This window comes from Dermacentor andersoni, chromosome 3, assembly GCF_023375885.2.
Source record: "Dermacentor andersoni chromosome 3, qqDerAnde1_hic_scaffold, whole genome shotgun sequence".
Taxonomy (NCBI): Eukaryota; Metazoa; Arthropoda; class Arachnida; order Ixodida; family Ixodidae; genus Dermacentor; species Dermacentor andersoni.
In genome coordinates this window covers 198,318,754-198,334,949 of record NC_092816.1, presented here as the reverse complement: position 1 = coordinate 198,334,949, position 16,196 = coordinate 198,318,754, and the positions used below count along the sequence as shown (strand labels likewise).

Genomic DNA, 16,196 nt, shown 5'->3' with positions numbered 1-16,196 from the left:
TTTTCGGCCTTACACGCCTCTCTTTTCTTGGCTCATTCTAAGCGCCCGGCACGGCGCAGCACAGGCTACGCTAATCCCACATGTGTAATCCCCGTAATCCAACGCCAGTCTTAGTTTAACAGCCGGAATGCCGGGCCGGATTTTCGTGTGCCGCCGACAACTTTTCTCTTTGTCTTGGTTTTCGGCAACACGCTTGCGAGTGGGCGCTGAAAGAGGCAGCCGTTTTCTCATTTACTTCGCCGAGCAGGTTCTTCCCTCGTCGACAAGGCTTTTCGGCATGGAGCAAATATAGTAAACGAAAGCAAAGGAAGAGCAGAACGCACACATAGACACAAACACACACATACACAGCGTTAAGTTCCCAAGATGATTTTATTTCCAAAAAAGAACGACGCTTGTACATCCCCCACATTACATCACGGAGACATGTCTACTCACAGGTTAGAAAAAGAACTATTATAGTTAACACACGGAAAAACAAACAAAACTTTCACTATAATCGCTGGCCCATGGATAGAAACACTCATTTCTTGATTTGACAGTGACAATGACGTCCCTGTTTTGTTTCTTTCGCCGTATTTTAACTATTGACGTACCAATTTGTAACACTGTGCATGGACATTGTCTGTGAGATAAAGTGTGGGAGCTATCAGTGTCATTTTCTAGCCGGAAATAAAATCGCTGTTCGAAGTTAACACTGTGTGTATGTGCGTGTGCGTGTGCGTGCTTCATTTGTGTTCATGCACTAGTTGTGCTACAAACCTTCATGTTGGCGTACCAAGATGCGCAAATTTCGACACTGATAGTCTGCTCTTGTCTCTCAGTTCACTGCAGTTCTTTCGAATCTCCCCTCGCTAACACACAAGCCATAGCGATAAGAGTAACGCATAAGTAACACGATAACACGATAAGTAACACGATAAGAGTAACGCGCGCATTCCCTGTCAACCGGCTGCATCTATGTGTATATCGTTATGTGTGCTTTATGCCTACCAGCCGTCTCCTGCTGTCAAGCTGTCCGGTGTTTGCCTGCCCGCTTCCGACTTAAGCAGCACCCCTTTGACTTAATTTGTTTAGACAAGTTATTTCTAATGAATAGGAATGACTGCACGATCGTCAACTTTCCATGAAGACAGACACTATGGAAAACCTACCCCGTGGTGCGTCGTTCTACGAGGCAGTGAAAACTATCTTGTGCATGTTGAAGAGCGCCGAAGCCCACGCGAACGCCTTGAAGTGCATCACCATGTGGTTTCTCACTATATTACCTCGAGGGAAATCTGGCGCTGCTGTGCTGTTGTATACATGGGAATGCCGGTATACGGTGACTTCGGGTGGGCATCGTCCTCGGAGAGCCAGGACACCGTGGGTAGAGTATGCTAGAATGGGGGAGTGGATCCAGGAGACGTCTTGGCAAGCGCCGAGGGCGATGCAAAAAAGCCCTGAAATTGCGGCCGAGCTGCCATCGCCTTATCCTGAAGCTCCGGCTGTTCCGGCAGCGCCCATTGGCTGAGGCGCACTCACGGGTCGAGCAGCTGCCGCCTGCTCGACGCAACGTCGTTGTTGCGTCGTTTGAATTGTTTGCGTGGCTCTTTGTCCATTTTATTCACTACAGGGGAGGGGGGGGGGGGGGTTCTGTAAGAGTCCACATAGACGACATGTCCATTTCGTCTGCCGCTGAACTGCCGATTGGCTATTGGCGCCTTGCTGCTGCAGACGCGCAGCCCAGCCAAGCCAATTTGAACTCCAACAGGACAAGGTGGAGTCTTACAGAATAGGTCCCCAGGTCGCTGTAGTCCATCACAGTTTCCGCCACCGAGGCGCGAAAATAGATGGAGCATAGTCAAACGCCGATCAAAGCTCCATGCAGCTGCAGTAGGGACGCGACAAGCCCTCCGCGCGCGCGGGGCCGCTTATTCAGGTGAAGGCGACGGGGGCGCCACAAACTTTGCAATAAAAAAATGAAGCCTCAGCTGCGTCACTGCACCTCAACGGGAAGTCCGCGTTGGACCCACTCCCTCTGTCCATAAAGGTTCATTCAATACGGCCCTATCTGGTACACTTATGGAGTACTGTAATGAGTGGGATCGACCGCTGTGCGTAGCGCGCGAAATTTAAATATGTTGTGCAAGCTTTTCCGCATTTATAAACTCGAACGATCTCAAAATACATTTTAAGATATTATAATTTTCAGAACATCCATAATACAAATTGTTAGGATATATCAGTAACGCCGTGTAAGCGTGCACGTTTCCAATCAAAAATCTTGCAGTTTTCCTGATGGTATGCTCAGCATTTCGGCTGCTGAAGACCAACAAACAGTCATCTGTTCGTTCCGATCAGGGAGCACGTATATGGTTTTGTTATCAAAGTATGTTGAAACACACGAGGACGAGAAGGTCCGAAGGAGCACCTGCACTGTGCCTGGTGGGTTGCACGGGATTCCTTTCATGCTGCATTAGCCAGAAAAGCAGGTGCAAAGTTTCATTGAAGAAAAAATTTCTCCACCGATTATGATACTCCCAAATTTTATTCTGAGTTTATATGTTTTGGTGCTTAAAATTCGAAATACAATGGGTCAAAAAATCTGATTCTGAACGACAGCGTGCTCTCAGCGGTGGCACTGAGCCTCTGCTCGGGCAGCTCGAGCAGCAGTGGCAGACGAAGCAATTCCACCGTTTCCGTCGCCCATTGTCCAGAAAGAAGCGTGAACATGGGAACTTCTCGCTCACGCGGAGCGCTAATTCTAGCGGTGCCGCCCGCGAACTGGCGCATGCGCAGTGGATCTCACGCGGATGCCAGCGCTTTGTTTCCACGCTGGCCGCATGCCTGGCAACCACAGGCACTCCGCTTTCCTCCTTACCCTTTCACCGTACCCTCCTCGGCTGTCCGCCTCATGGATCTGCTGCACCCTCCTCTCCGCTTTCTTCATCTCGCTTCTTCTCTCTCACCGCTTTTTTCATCCGCTACTGCACGCCACGTTCGCTCTCACCTCTCGTTGTGCTCGTTCGCTAGGTTACAATAGTGTTCCTGTATATGCTCCCGCAGGGAGCAGAGTTGCGCATACCTTTTCCGGCGCCGCTCGCACCGCTATTGGCCGAGCGCGAAAAATGACGTCAAATGATCCGCGCCGGGCGAAGCCAACTTTACGGGCGCCTCGCCGACTCATGCGAACTCGTCGTTTCCGTCAGTACCATCGCCATTGCAATCAGTGGACCGTCGATCGTGCGTTCAGAGGAGCAGCTAGAAGCTCTTGCATCTTGAATCTTTTTCTATTTGCAGATTTGCTGCTACTAAATAGTAAGCACTACTAAATAGTAAGTACTACTAAATAGTAATAGTAAATAAAAGTAAGCTTTGCTTAAAATGTGCACATGTCAACATTTGAAATGCGCTAAATCTGTGTCTGCACCGCATGTATCGAAAACGTGCAGCTGTTGTGAACGATGGTTAGTGATAAATGGCGCTCTGTTAACGGTCACTGACATAACTGCAGGCACGATAGCTCTCTTGGCGACGGTCATTAATCGGTTGGTTTTGGCAGCCAAAATGCGCTAAGTGTCCACCTTACGTGTGTGAAGTTTTAAACACCCTTTAAAACATTTCTTGCTTTCTGGCCATGATAAGACAACTTCATATGCATGCTGAAAATCATTGCACCGCTGTTTGTGGCAACGTACTGCGCGTTTGCGAGCGAACTTTGGAGCTGTTCGAGCCACGGGAGTATATTATTTTGGGGAATCGAAGGCGGTCCCACCCCATATTTGTACGTTCGTGTGTGTTTGTATATGCGTGTTTACATAGGTACATACAAAGTTTCGGTTGGTTGGAAGCCCACCCCCTCCGGCTGCACGAATGACTCGTTCGAGCGTAGCCTGTATTAACAAGTGCCCTTTGCTAAGCGCCTGCGAACAATTGGCGCTTGTAGCTCGCGACCACCAGAGAAAAAGGCGGAACACCGCGCGGCATTTGGCTCCTGCGCGCGCGAGGAGTGGCTTCGCTGCAGAGCTGGATCACGGCGGCGGAACTATGCGCAACTCTGCTCCCTGCGGGAGCATATATAGGAACACTAGGTTACAAGTGATGCCAACGCTCGCCGCTGGCACGGGCGCGCAAGAACTCTGCTCTAAAGGAAAATAATGCTCTGTGACGAATATAGCCTCCATGTATTGTACATTAGCCTCCTCAAAAGTGGCCCGAATGGCAAGAGTGCAGCCAATGTTCCCAGTGTACCCCCTCTGAAGAAGCCCGGAGTTCGTCTAATCGTCGTGCAGGAACCACAATGCACACGTGCACACAACCGCACACACACAGCAAAAAAAAAGGCTTTTACACACCCAGAGCTCGCCGGGCACATATAAAATTTGTTAAAATGGCAGGAAAAACCGCAACAAGCAGTCGGGGAGCTCCGCGTGGTCATGCATGACCTCCGCGACAACCATAACTGCTCATGCCGGATGCCCTATGTTGCACCATTAGGGTCCCGCTTGCCAACAGTGACTTCAGGCTGCAGCAACAAATGACGCTGCAGTAGACCGGAATGCTCCAGCACCTTAGGCCGAACCCGCCGTGGTTCCTCAGTGGCTACGGTGTTGGGCTGCTGCACACAAGGTCGCGGGATCGAATCCCGGCCACGGCGGCCACATTTCGATGGAGGCGAAATGCGAAAACACCCGTGTACTTAGACTTAGGTGCACGTTAAAGAACCCCAGGTGGTCAAAATTTTCGGAGTCCTCCACTACGGCGTGCCTCATAATCAGAAAGTGGTTTTGGCACGTAAAAACACCATAATTTAAATTTAACGTTAGGCCGTCATCGCAAAAAGGGCTACATTTCCGCCTCATGACGACCAGACTGCCCTATTCCAGTCCACCATAGTACGCTCGATCAACCTTGAAGACGCGCCTAGCTGGCACCGTTCCATCTGTCACACTAGTCATTTTTAACTAAAGGAGCAACTAAAGATCTGTTTTAGCTTTATTATTGCACAGAGACATGTTTTGTTCAATTATGTGTACTTTTGATTGGATGTACGATTATATGAAACTTAAACACGGTCAGCGGGCCGCTACAGTTGGAGGAGAGACGCCCTTGCTTTTGAACACTGTCATCTGTCCTTGCTTTTCTTCACTTGATTATGCATTGCAGATGAGCAAACATCATTGAAAGATGTAATATGGGTGAACGAAAGTCTTTTATGGAGACCCTATTTTAAGAACTCATTATATTTGTAGTAATGTCCACGTTTTAGACAAAGACTCGTGCAACACCACCACACACAAGTCTCGCACATCCATATACCGTCATTCCCATGAGTGCAGAGCGCTTCTTAGAAAGCCCTTATAGACGCTGGCGCCAGATTTCCCTCTAGGTGTAATAGATTAAGAAACTCTATGCGCGTCGCACTGTCCACGCACGTGCACGCACCATGGCCTCCTTGCTTTCTGTGGACCTCCCATCTTTCAGCTCCCCTCCCTCAGCGCAGGGTAACCAATCAAGCGCTTTTCCTGATAACATCCCTGCCTTGTTTGTTTCCTCGCTGCCTCTTAGCTGAAAGTTATGAAAGTCCCCACGCATTGTAAGGAATCATGAACCAGCTGTGACTTCGCGTTGCTGAAGAACTCAGGAAAATAAGTTGAATTGTGCTGGTAAATTGTGTTTCCAATAGGCCACGCTTACCGTCTGAGGAGACGCCGAAAAAGTTGAGAAAGCTGCCTTCCTGTCGAGAACCGGACATTTGGTGTATGTTTATCGCTTGCTTTCTACGCCACCTATTCTGTATTTTCTGCAGCAAGCGAGCGTTTTCTAGTGTTTCAGCACGACTAAAGCGTATCCCTCTCTTACCACATCTTTCTTTCACTTCAGAATAAAATTCGTGGGGCCGCAACATTCATACAGATTTGGACTACCAACGAAGCTGTTTAGGATACATACATGGCCTGCATACCTTATCAAGTCATACACCTTTTTAATATGGCGCCACACTGCGCCGACACAAGCACCGCCGCGCTCACCGCGCCTTCCATGCATATGGCGCAACCGCTGCTGCAGCCGCACCGTCCCTTGCGACGTGCGTGACGTTATAACCATTGAAGCCTAGGCAACGTGCACAGATGCCGTGACCACACACTTTACCACCGTCGCTATTCGTCAAACAGAATTTAAAACAAAGCGCATGAAGGCCACCTTGCCACACTAAGCGCACTTTCCAATATTTATATGGTGTTTCTCTTAAAACACCGAATTTATGTGGTTCTATTTCGACCCAAGCTATTAAACTTGTTTTTGGAAGTTGGTGGAGTGTTTGAAGCTTGCTTCACCTCCACCGCGGGTCGGCCCGGTATGGCACTATCTCCGGGATCGGCGCGCACATTTCTGTCACCTATTGGGCGCGAGTCGCACCACTTGAAATTCGGGCGCTGCAATCGTTCTGACGTGCAAGCTTGGATCACGTGATCCCACCTTGCTCCGACGAAGGGAAGAAGGAGGTGGGAATGCGTTTTCTTTTTTTTAGCCACTATTTCCAAGTGTCTTTTCCTTCGAACAGCGTTGTTTTGCCCTCACTTCACGTGCGCGGACACCTAGAAACTGCACAATCTGAGAAAGTGCGCTCAATGTTATCGGCGGCATGGAACTTTAGTGCTACGCACCGCAGTGCGTAATGTACGCAAAGGAGAGGGTGTGAGCTTTCACTTTTACCTCAAACATCAGAAACTTCACGACACTTGGCTGATAAAGCTTCGTATGGGTAAGGAACCGAGCTCTTACGCACGCGTTTACAGCTTGTACTTCCGCGAAGACGACTTTGTGTACGCACTTGGAGTGCAAATGTTCGGTCAGTAGCTGATGACGCGAGAACATCGCTCACGTACAGTGTTCAGCGATCGAGTGATGCACAATACTCGGACTACATCGCGATCGGTGCTTGTTACGCCGCTGGTGAGCAGTAGGGGATCGACTAGGGGCAAAATGCAGTCACAATGCATCACTAAGACTTTCGATTTCACGCAATAGAGAAATGCATCAGCTCGGCGACCCCGGCGCCCACCAGTTGCGCAAGAAGTACCGGAAACCACGCGCTCCTAGTATCGCGTTTTAATCTCTGAGCGCCGTTGGTTGGCCGCAAAGCGCGAGCTACACCTTGCAGCATGCTATATAGTGCATTCGAATGCGCAAAGTAATGCTGCCGGGTATCACACGGTGCATTTTCAATCGTGAGCAAGCCCGATAGGAACCAAATTTCTCGATAGCGATTGGCCCCTTTGTGCGGCTGCGGAAGGGAGTCAGTCGTCGAAAAATTCTATCCCGATCTGGCTCGGTCGCGATCGAAAATCAACCGTGTGACAATCGAATAAGATTCGCGCAATAACAATTAAGCAACAGATAAATATTGAAATCGTTCGGCAGACAAACATTGGCTCGTCATTACACAGCCGAAAATGTAAAATGGTATTTAGCTGCAACGTCAGAAAAGGAACCCCTGTCAGAAAAATAAGGCTAAATTCTCTGAATGACGCGCGCACGTGCATATGGCTCTCGTGTGTACGCCTCCAATCATGTGAAAAAGGTTGCGGCTGGGTGCAGCTCAAAATGTTGGGTTGGTTCACATAAACAGGAGAAACCATGCACCATGGAGGTATGCGAGCTAAACTCTAACATAAATTTGAGAATGCCACTTCTTTGTCGTGTAAACCACGGCCCGTTTGTAGATGCAAACCTACAATGAATGAAATTACACGTTGGACGCGTTGCATGCTTTCCTTGTAGCAAAATTATGTTTCCTTACCGCAAGCACTCGTTGAAACCCATTTGATGCTTAGTTTTAATTCGATACAATAGTTTCTTACGTTTTACAAAGCAGAGGCCTCGGTCACCGTTGTTTCCATGTCGGTGCCCATAGCAGACAACGCCGGCAGTCGGGGCGATGTGTAAGCTTCTATACGCAAGCTATTCTTTGGAACAGTCATTTAGCATATCGTAGTCAGTGACGAAGCTATAGCAGTATTTTACTGATTTCGTTGAAGTTAAGTAACATAGCAATACAAAAAGACGACGCGAAAGCGGTTACGGGCAGAACAGGAGAGGGCTGGCGGAGCAATCCAACATTACACGTCACAAGGACCATGGCGGCCCCACGGTATGCCGTTGCCCTCTATACAAACATCAGCCGACGAAGGTATCCCCCCCCCCCTGGCTACGCACGGCCGGTATTTCAGTATCACCGGGATCGGCGCACATATTCCTATCGCCTATACAGACGTAAGCTGGCCAGTGTACCCCATAGTAACGCATGCCTGGTATTGCACTATCACTGGGATCGGCGCACACATTCCTGTCCCCCATACGGACGCAAGGCGGCGAGGGTATCCCGCTCCCTCCTCCAGGTAACGCAAGCCCGGTACTGCAGTCTCCAGGGTCGGCGCGCACGTTCCTGTGGCCTATACGGACGTAAGCTGGCCAAAGTACCTCCCCCTCCTCGCCCCCTTGCAACGCATGCTTGGTATTGCTCTATCTCCGGGACTGGCGCACACATTATTGTCGTCTATAGAACCTTGTGTAATTGACAACCTCAGTTCTACAGCAATATATTTAAACAGCTATTTAACTCCAAAAGTGCGCAAAATGCTTGCGTATTTGGTATAACACAACACTCGTAATGCACAACTAAGCGAATTAAAGCAGGTAGCTTCACGCTTAGGCGGCTCATGGGTAGGCTGTGCTAAAAATCTTATTCGAACAACTTTGGCCACGAACATGTGCATAGTCTCGGGGAAATGGATGCGGCAGTACGACAATACCTGCTTCCCTGTTTTTGCTCATGCTACATTAACCGATAAAGGGCGATTAAATCATTAAACGAAAAATTGTAGTTAGGATTGCCCTGCACAAGTCGCTACGGGTAATAGAGTCACCTCCAGCGCTTGTCGAATGGGTGCTGCACTACTACATTTGACCGGCGGAGAGGGGGCCAAGCCCCTCGTTAAAGAATGGAGGGGAGACCTGCCCCCCTTTCCATTCTGGGCCCCCCATGACCTTAAGCACTTCGCGTGCTTCGATGGTGCGCTTCGTTAAATTGCCAATGGTATTTCACTTTATTTTGCTGGGCTGTGTCCCTAAAGGTCGTGCAATCGCGGTGTAGAATAGGGCAACAGGAAAGTGGGCCACAGGCAGACCGATATCAGATTCAAACCGAAGTAAAAGACAGGCTTTTGTAAGCGGGAAAAATGGGTGAACTGGAGCTGGGCTTGCAGGGACTGTCTGTCGACGCTCGTCGAATCGAATTTCCTTTTCAGCAAGCTTGGTTTCTTCCCATCTGCAACGTGAACAATAAGTAGGCCTTTATACGAAAAGAAAAATGAATGAATGTCCACAAAAATTTACTTTTTAATAAATATGGTTGCCTTCTTGTCTAGCAAAAAGAAAACTGTGGAGAATTCTGAAGGTTGGCCGAATGGTTCGGGCAGCTGTACTTGACCAAATGGCGCAAGTGGGGCCGCTACGTTTGGTCAGTGAAAAAAGAGCATGGTTTCCATGTATACTTAGTGTATGACGTTTCCATCAGAATCTGATCAGTAAACTTGTTTGGGTTCTTATTTTCGCTTTAAGGAGAACAACTGAAATATTTAATCGGATGCACGGACAGAGCGGCAAATAGGCTAGGGCAGCGTTGTATACGCATGGTAGGGTAACTGCAGATACCAAACTAGCACTTACATACAGATCTCGATTTGCCTCAGAGATGACGACAGCTAAATGGCCTGTCGTACGTCTCACGTACTCATGAATTCCACCCGAGCTCCGATACTCTTTCCGACATTTAGTGACCTTCTTTCTTAAATTTAGCACAGTGAACTAAAGCGAGATGCTTTGAAATGTCAGTGCTTTTGTTCGTTCGCAGCGGAATGCTTTGTGTGGGGTTTGCTTTGTGCTCGCCGCGAATGAGTTGTTTATAGTCGAGGCAAACGAAAAAAAAAGCTCCACATTCGAATGCCTGTTGCGTTCGTATCAATTTCGTCTACACCAGCCGGCGGTTTTCACAAGTATTGTTAACTTATCAATTTCTAGAGAGAGAGAGAGGAAAGGGGAAAGGCAGGGAGGTTAACCAGAGGGGAAGATCCGGTTTGCTTCCCCGCGCTGGGGAAAGAGGGAAGGGGGAGGTAAAGTGATAACAAAGTAGAGATAAAGAAAGAAAGGAGCACAGACATACAATCACAGTCGGTCAATATCACCGCATAATGTCGCCGCACAGCACAGTAGCAATTGCAGCACTATGAACCATCTGTTCATGCTACAGCCGCTTGTCCAATTCTGTTGCCCTTAAAAACTGCAACAGTGCCCTCGTCGCCCTCTGCTGCGATGCCCCCCCCCCCCCCCCCCTTTTCTGACGACGGCATTTTAATATAAGTTCCTCTGTTAGAGGTCATCGGTCAAAGCGTGCTATCGCGTTTGCGAGCGATCGTCTCTGTAAATTATAGCGAGGACAGTCACAGAGAACGTGTTGAAGAGTCTCCTCGTCACCATAGTCATCACACGAGGCGTCGTCGGTCCATCCGGTTCGGAAAGCAAAAAGCTTGGTGAACGCCACCCCTAGCCATATTCGACAAAGCAGGGTAGCTTCGCGATGGCAGAGTCCAGCTGGAATGCAAAGGCGTAGAGAAGAGTCAAGATTGTGCAGCCGGTTGCTTCGTAAACTTTCTACATTCCACAAGGAGAACGTGATATCACAGCTGAGCATTCGAAGCTTTCTACCGGCATCTGTCCATGATAATGGTATCGGCTCCTCTTCGTCGCCTTGAAGAGCCGACCGAGCAGCATTATCGGCGTGTTCGTTCCCTATGACGCCGCAGTGGCTTGGAAACCACTGAAATATCACGTGGTGTCCTTTGTTAGTCCAGGTATGGATTAGTTCTCTAATCTCGAATACCAGTTGTTCGTGTGGTACACGTCGCAAGGCTGATAGCAAACACTGCAGTGCTGTCTTCGAGTCACTGAATATTGACCATCTTCGAGTTTGTTCTTGGCTGACGAGACGAAGTGCAGCGCGATGAGCTGAAAGTTTCGCAGCCATCGCCGTCGTTGGGTGACATATCTTGAAACTGATGGTGGTGGCTTTCGCTGGGAAAACCACGGCTCCAGAGGAACACTGCGGAGTTGCCGATCCATCAGTATAAATATGTACGTGGTCGGCGCACCTCTCGTGCAAAAGGAGCAGAGTTAGTTGTTTAAGAGCAGGTGATGACAGCTCAGATTTTTCCTGATTCCTGGTTTGGGGGGGGGGGGGGGGGGGTCAGGTGCTCTGTAGGTCGAGCCAAACACCATGGATGAATCGATGACTTAGTTGCGGGGGTGAAGCCTGATGGAAAGCAGGTGTAATAATCCGAAATAGTAGTACAAAATGATGCCTGCGGCCTTTCTGACGGTAGTGTTGCCAGATGGTGGGAATGGGCACGGGCAACGTGCCCAGTGTGCACTCTCAGCACTTCCACCACAATGTGTGTTTGTATAGGTTGGTCCCGGGTGATCGCAAAAGTCGATAGTGTCGATGTGCAATTTGGCTAACCAAGAGAAACCCTGAGCGCCCGAGCTTGAATAGCCTGTAGAGTACGAAGATTTGTCTGGCAAGTGTTAGTCAGTGCGGGAAAACTGTATCTCAAGAAGCCCAGAAAAAGAGCCCTGTACAATTCCAACATTGCATGCACTGAATCAATTTCTAGATGTTCATGCAGTGCCTTTGGAGACTGATTGCTCGTCAGTTTACTAACGCAACGCCAGTTGATTCACGAGCTGACGCGCCATGATTGGTGCTGTATGGTATCTTAGGATAATAACGCTGTTTTCTTTCCTCTTCTCTCATATCCCGACCCAATCTCGTCTTGATGCACTGCTTACCTCGAGCGTTCTCGGTCGTCGAATGTATAGAGCAGCGGTGCTATGAAGGAAGGTCGAGTTTGGCAGAGTCCGTGGTCTGCGCGAGCTCTGGCGACGCCCTCAGATCAATGAGCTAATGGTATCAAGGCATAAAATTTAACCCTCGGCTCTCCTCCAGTTTCATTGGCTTATTTATATTCATACTTGGGTTATCAGCACTTGGGCGTTACCTCATGGCCGACCGAAAAAGAGTGAGTTACATAGTAAATCTGTTTGTGTCTTCTTTCATTTGTTACCCGCCGTGGGTGCTGAGTGGCTACGATGTTAGGCTGCTGAGCACGAGGTCGCGGGATCGCATCCCGGCCACGGCGGCCGCATTTCGATGGGGGCGAAATGCGAAAAACACCCCTGTACTTAGATTTAGGTGCACGTTAAAGCGGAGCCGCCGCGGAGCCACCTAGCGGAGCCGCCGCGAAGCCTTCGTGCGGCCTGGAAAATGCATCGCCCGCCGTAGTGTGCAAACGCTGAGCAACACGTCACGCTCCTCTCTCGCGCTTCTTTCCATACACGCTATGCCCTGTGGCGCTGCAGTGAAGCCCGCGCGTGACCTCCGAGAAAAGAAACGTGGCACCTGCGAACGCTGAGAATTGTTCCCTCGCTTTCAACCCACCTAGCGGCACATACTCAATTGCCAAAATTGGTGAGATGTTCCTTGAAGAGAGGCACACACCCAGTGCAATCACGGCGCAGCCTGCTAAAGCATGGGCCTGCCATCCTTGAGGAACCCATGGCACAAGGGTTTCTCAAGAACGTCCCCAGTGGTGATTTCCTGGTTAACCAAGTTGGCGTCAAAGACCTTCATTGGAGAGTTCGCACAAACTTACTAGCCCATACCCAGTGACCCAAGTTAGCATCTGAAAGGTTCATTGACGATCAGCACAAACGGAGTGGCACATACCCAGAGCCCCCAAGTTGATGTGAAAGAGCTTCTTCGAACCGAGGTGCCTAGTCACTCCCGCATCTCCAATGATCCATGTCAGCGTGAAAGAGGTTCGATGAAGAGCGGCACGTATATACACATGCCCAAATTGGTTCGATGGTTGGTTGGCCGTATATGAGCTACCTACTTGACCACGGACTACCCAGTGACCCATGCAAGACGCAGTTAGAAACAAACAAACATGGATAGATACAAACAAGCATATATGCATAACCGTCGAAAAGGGCGTGAGCTGTCCTAAGAATGTTACTGCATTAAACGGGAAAAATTGGCGTGAGAACGCGCCACGTCTGCACCGTTAGCGTTCGACCGTGGACATACAGATAATGACCGAAAAAGGAGACACGTCCGGGACACGTTCCTGAAAGGCGTGGCACGCGGCGTATGCCCAATGTCGGTATAGCTAGAGGCATGGTCACGGTATTGCGATATTGCGTTGATAACAACAAACAGTTTTAGAATACCGCTTGCGACCAAACCGAAACGCATTAGGTACGTAAAAAAAAAGCCTTGTCCTCATTACGCATGTTCCAAACGTTTCTAGGTTTTTGTGCTTTACGTGCGATATGATTAGGTACGTTATTTGGCAACTTTAACGTTCGTAATGTTTACGTACGCCATGGCCGCCGAGGCCATGGATGCCGCCATGTTCGACAACGCTCTCTTTGTGTCCGCAAACATTACGTGCGTTAAACTCGTCAAATAACCTACGTTATCATAGCGAACGTAAACCACAAAAACCCAATAACATTTGGGTCATGCGCAGTGAGGACGGCGCAATTTCTTGGCGTACGTAATGCGTTTGGTTAGAAACACTATACTAAATCTGTCAGACATAGGCAGTTTTAATACAGCGTAAATCACTTGCGTTAGCGTTAAACGCTAATTCTGACAAAGGCTGCACTGCTCAGCACAAGAATAGTCTCTTAGAATAGCGGAACGGAGCATTTTTGGTCGTGAGCGAGCCCGATAGGAACCAAATTTCTCGATAGCGATTGGCCCCTTTGTGCGGCTGCGGAAGGGAGTCAATCGTCGAAAAATTCTATCCCGATCTGGCTCGGTCGCGATCGAAAATCGACCGTGTGACAATTGAATAAGATTCGCGCAAAAAGAATTAAGCAACAGATAAATATTGAAATCGTTCTGCAGACAAACATGCGCTTGTCAATACACTGGCGAAAATGTAAAACGTTATCTGACTGCAACGTCAGAAAAGGAAACCCTGTCAGAAAAATAAGGCTAAATTCTCTGAATGACTCGCGCCTGTGCATATGGCTCTCGTGTGTACGCCTCCAATCATGTGAAAAAGGTCGCGGCTGGGTGCATCTCGAAGCATGTTGAGTTGGTCCACATAAACAGGAGAAACCATGCACCATGGAGGTATGCGTGCTAGACTCTAACATAACTTTGAGAATGCCACTTCTTTGTCGTGTAAACCACGGCCCGTTTGTAGATGCAAACCTACAATGAATGAAATTACACATTGGACGCGTTGCATGCTTTTCTTGTAACAAAATTGTGTTTCCTTACCACAAGCACTCGCTAAAACCCATTTGATGCTTAGTTCTAATTCGATACAATGGTTTCATACGTTTTACAAAAGCATAGGACTCGGTCTACGTGGTTTCCATGTCGGTGCCCATAGCAGACGACGCCGGCAGTCGGGGCGATGTGTAAGGTTTTATACGCAAGCTATTCTTTGGAACAGTCATTTAGCATATCGTACAGTCGGTGAGGAAGCAATAGCAGTATTTTACTTATTTCGTTGAAGTTAAATAGAATAACGATACGAAAAGGACGACGCGAAAGCGGCTGCGGGTTGAACAGGATAGGGCTAGCGGAGCAACCCAACTTTGCACGTGACACGGAGCATGGCGGCGCCAGGGTATGTCCTCACCCACAATACAGACATCAGCCGGCCACGGCACCATCCCTGGCAATGCATGCGCGGTATTGTAGTATCACCGGGATCGGCCCACATATTCGTGTTGCCCACACGGACGTAGGCTGGTCAAGGCACCCCTCCTGGCAACGCATGCCCGGTATTCCAGTATCTCCCGGCCCGCATCGGCGCACATATTCCTGACCCCTATAACGAAATAGGTTCGATGGTTGGTTTCGAACCCTGTGCCCTCAGCACAGCAAGCCGTATATGCGCTACCCACTTGACCACGGACTATCCAGGGACCCACGTAAGCGAGAACGCGGTTAGATACAAAGAAACATAGATACAAACAAACACAAATGTGTAACCGTCGAAAAGGGCGTGAATTAGCCTAAGAATGTTGCTGCGATAAATGAAAAAATCGGTGCGAGAAAGCGCCGCGTCCGCACTGTTAGCATTCGACCGTGGATATACCAGGCAATGACCGAAAAATGAGACGCGCTGGTAACACGCCCCTGAAAGGCGGGGCAAGTGACGTATGCACACTGTTTGGATAGTTAGAGCCACGGTTACGGTATTGCGATATTGTGTTATTAACAATAAACAGTTTTAGACTAGCGTTTGCAACTAAACGGAAACGCATTAGGTACTTAAAGAACAGTCTTGTCCTCACTGAGCACGTTCCAAACGTTTCTAGGTTTCTGTGGTTTACGTGCGATATGAATAGGTACGTTATTTGGCGACTTTGACGTTATGTTTATGGACGCTAAAAGATAGCGTTGTCCAACATGGCAGCAGTGATGGCTCCGGCTTCCACGTGAATTCTCGTGATAGCTACAGTATCACCCTCGTTGGTCGCTAGCAATAATGCAAACATATACGGCGCCATCTGTAGATGTAAAAACACGAAGTACTGGCAAGCCAAATCCATACGTAGTGTCGAGCTAATCCAGCTCTGGATCCACAAGTGCCTCAATAAGTCAAGCGAATGAGCGAAAGACAGGCTTTGGCACCATCACGACACGGCTAAAGCAAACATGAGCAAACACTCTTGTTAGGCCTTCTGCGCCGATAATTGAGAACGTATCTTAAAAAAACGCCCATTTGTCACCAGTACGCCGTTGTCGAACCATCATCACACAAATCTAAAGCAAATACGAGCCTTAGTCCAGAATGAATGAGCCGAACAGTGCAAGCCGGCGTCTCCATATATCCGAAGTGGGCAGCTCTCGCTTCGACTGGCGAACCCGTGTTTCCGTGCGTAAAGCTCCCCTTGCGCGCGTTATAGTTGAAGTCTACATCTCGAAAATAAGGTACGTATGCAACAGAGCCGGCACAGTTTACGTACAGCGCATGCGCAGTGTGGAGCACTCAATGCTAACTCTAACTCCTTGCATTTGCTGCTATGCGCTATACTAGAACTGTCTAATATCCAGCAAAGAC

The 16,196-nt window shown here is 48.9% G+C and overlaps 1 protein-coding gene and 1 pseudogene across 1 annotated transcript in view; both read left to right on the top strand.

Annotated features, from left to right (window-relative positions):
• AstCC (Allatostatin double C) overlaps positions 1-16,196 on the top strand; it is a 257,675-nt gene that overhangs the window by 56,114 nt on the left and 185,365 nt on the right. The gene's annotated exons all lie outside the window — the stretch shown is intronic.
• Positions 6,212-6,374, top strand: LOC126524796 (U2 spliceosomal RNA; annotated as a pseudogene).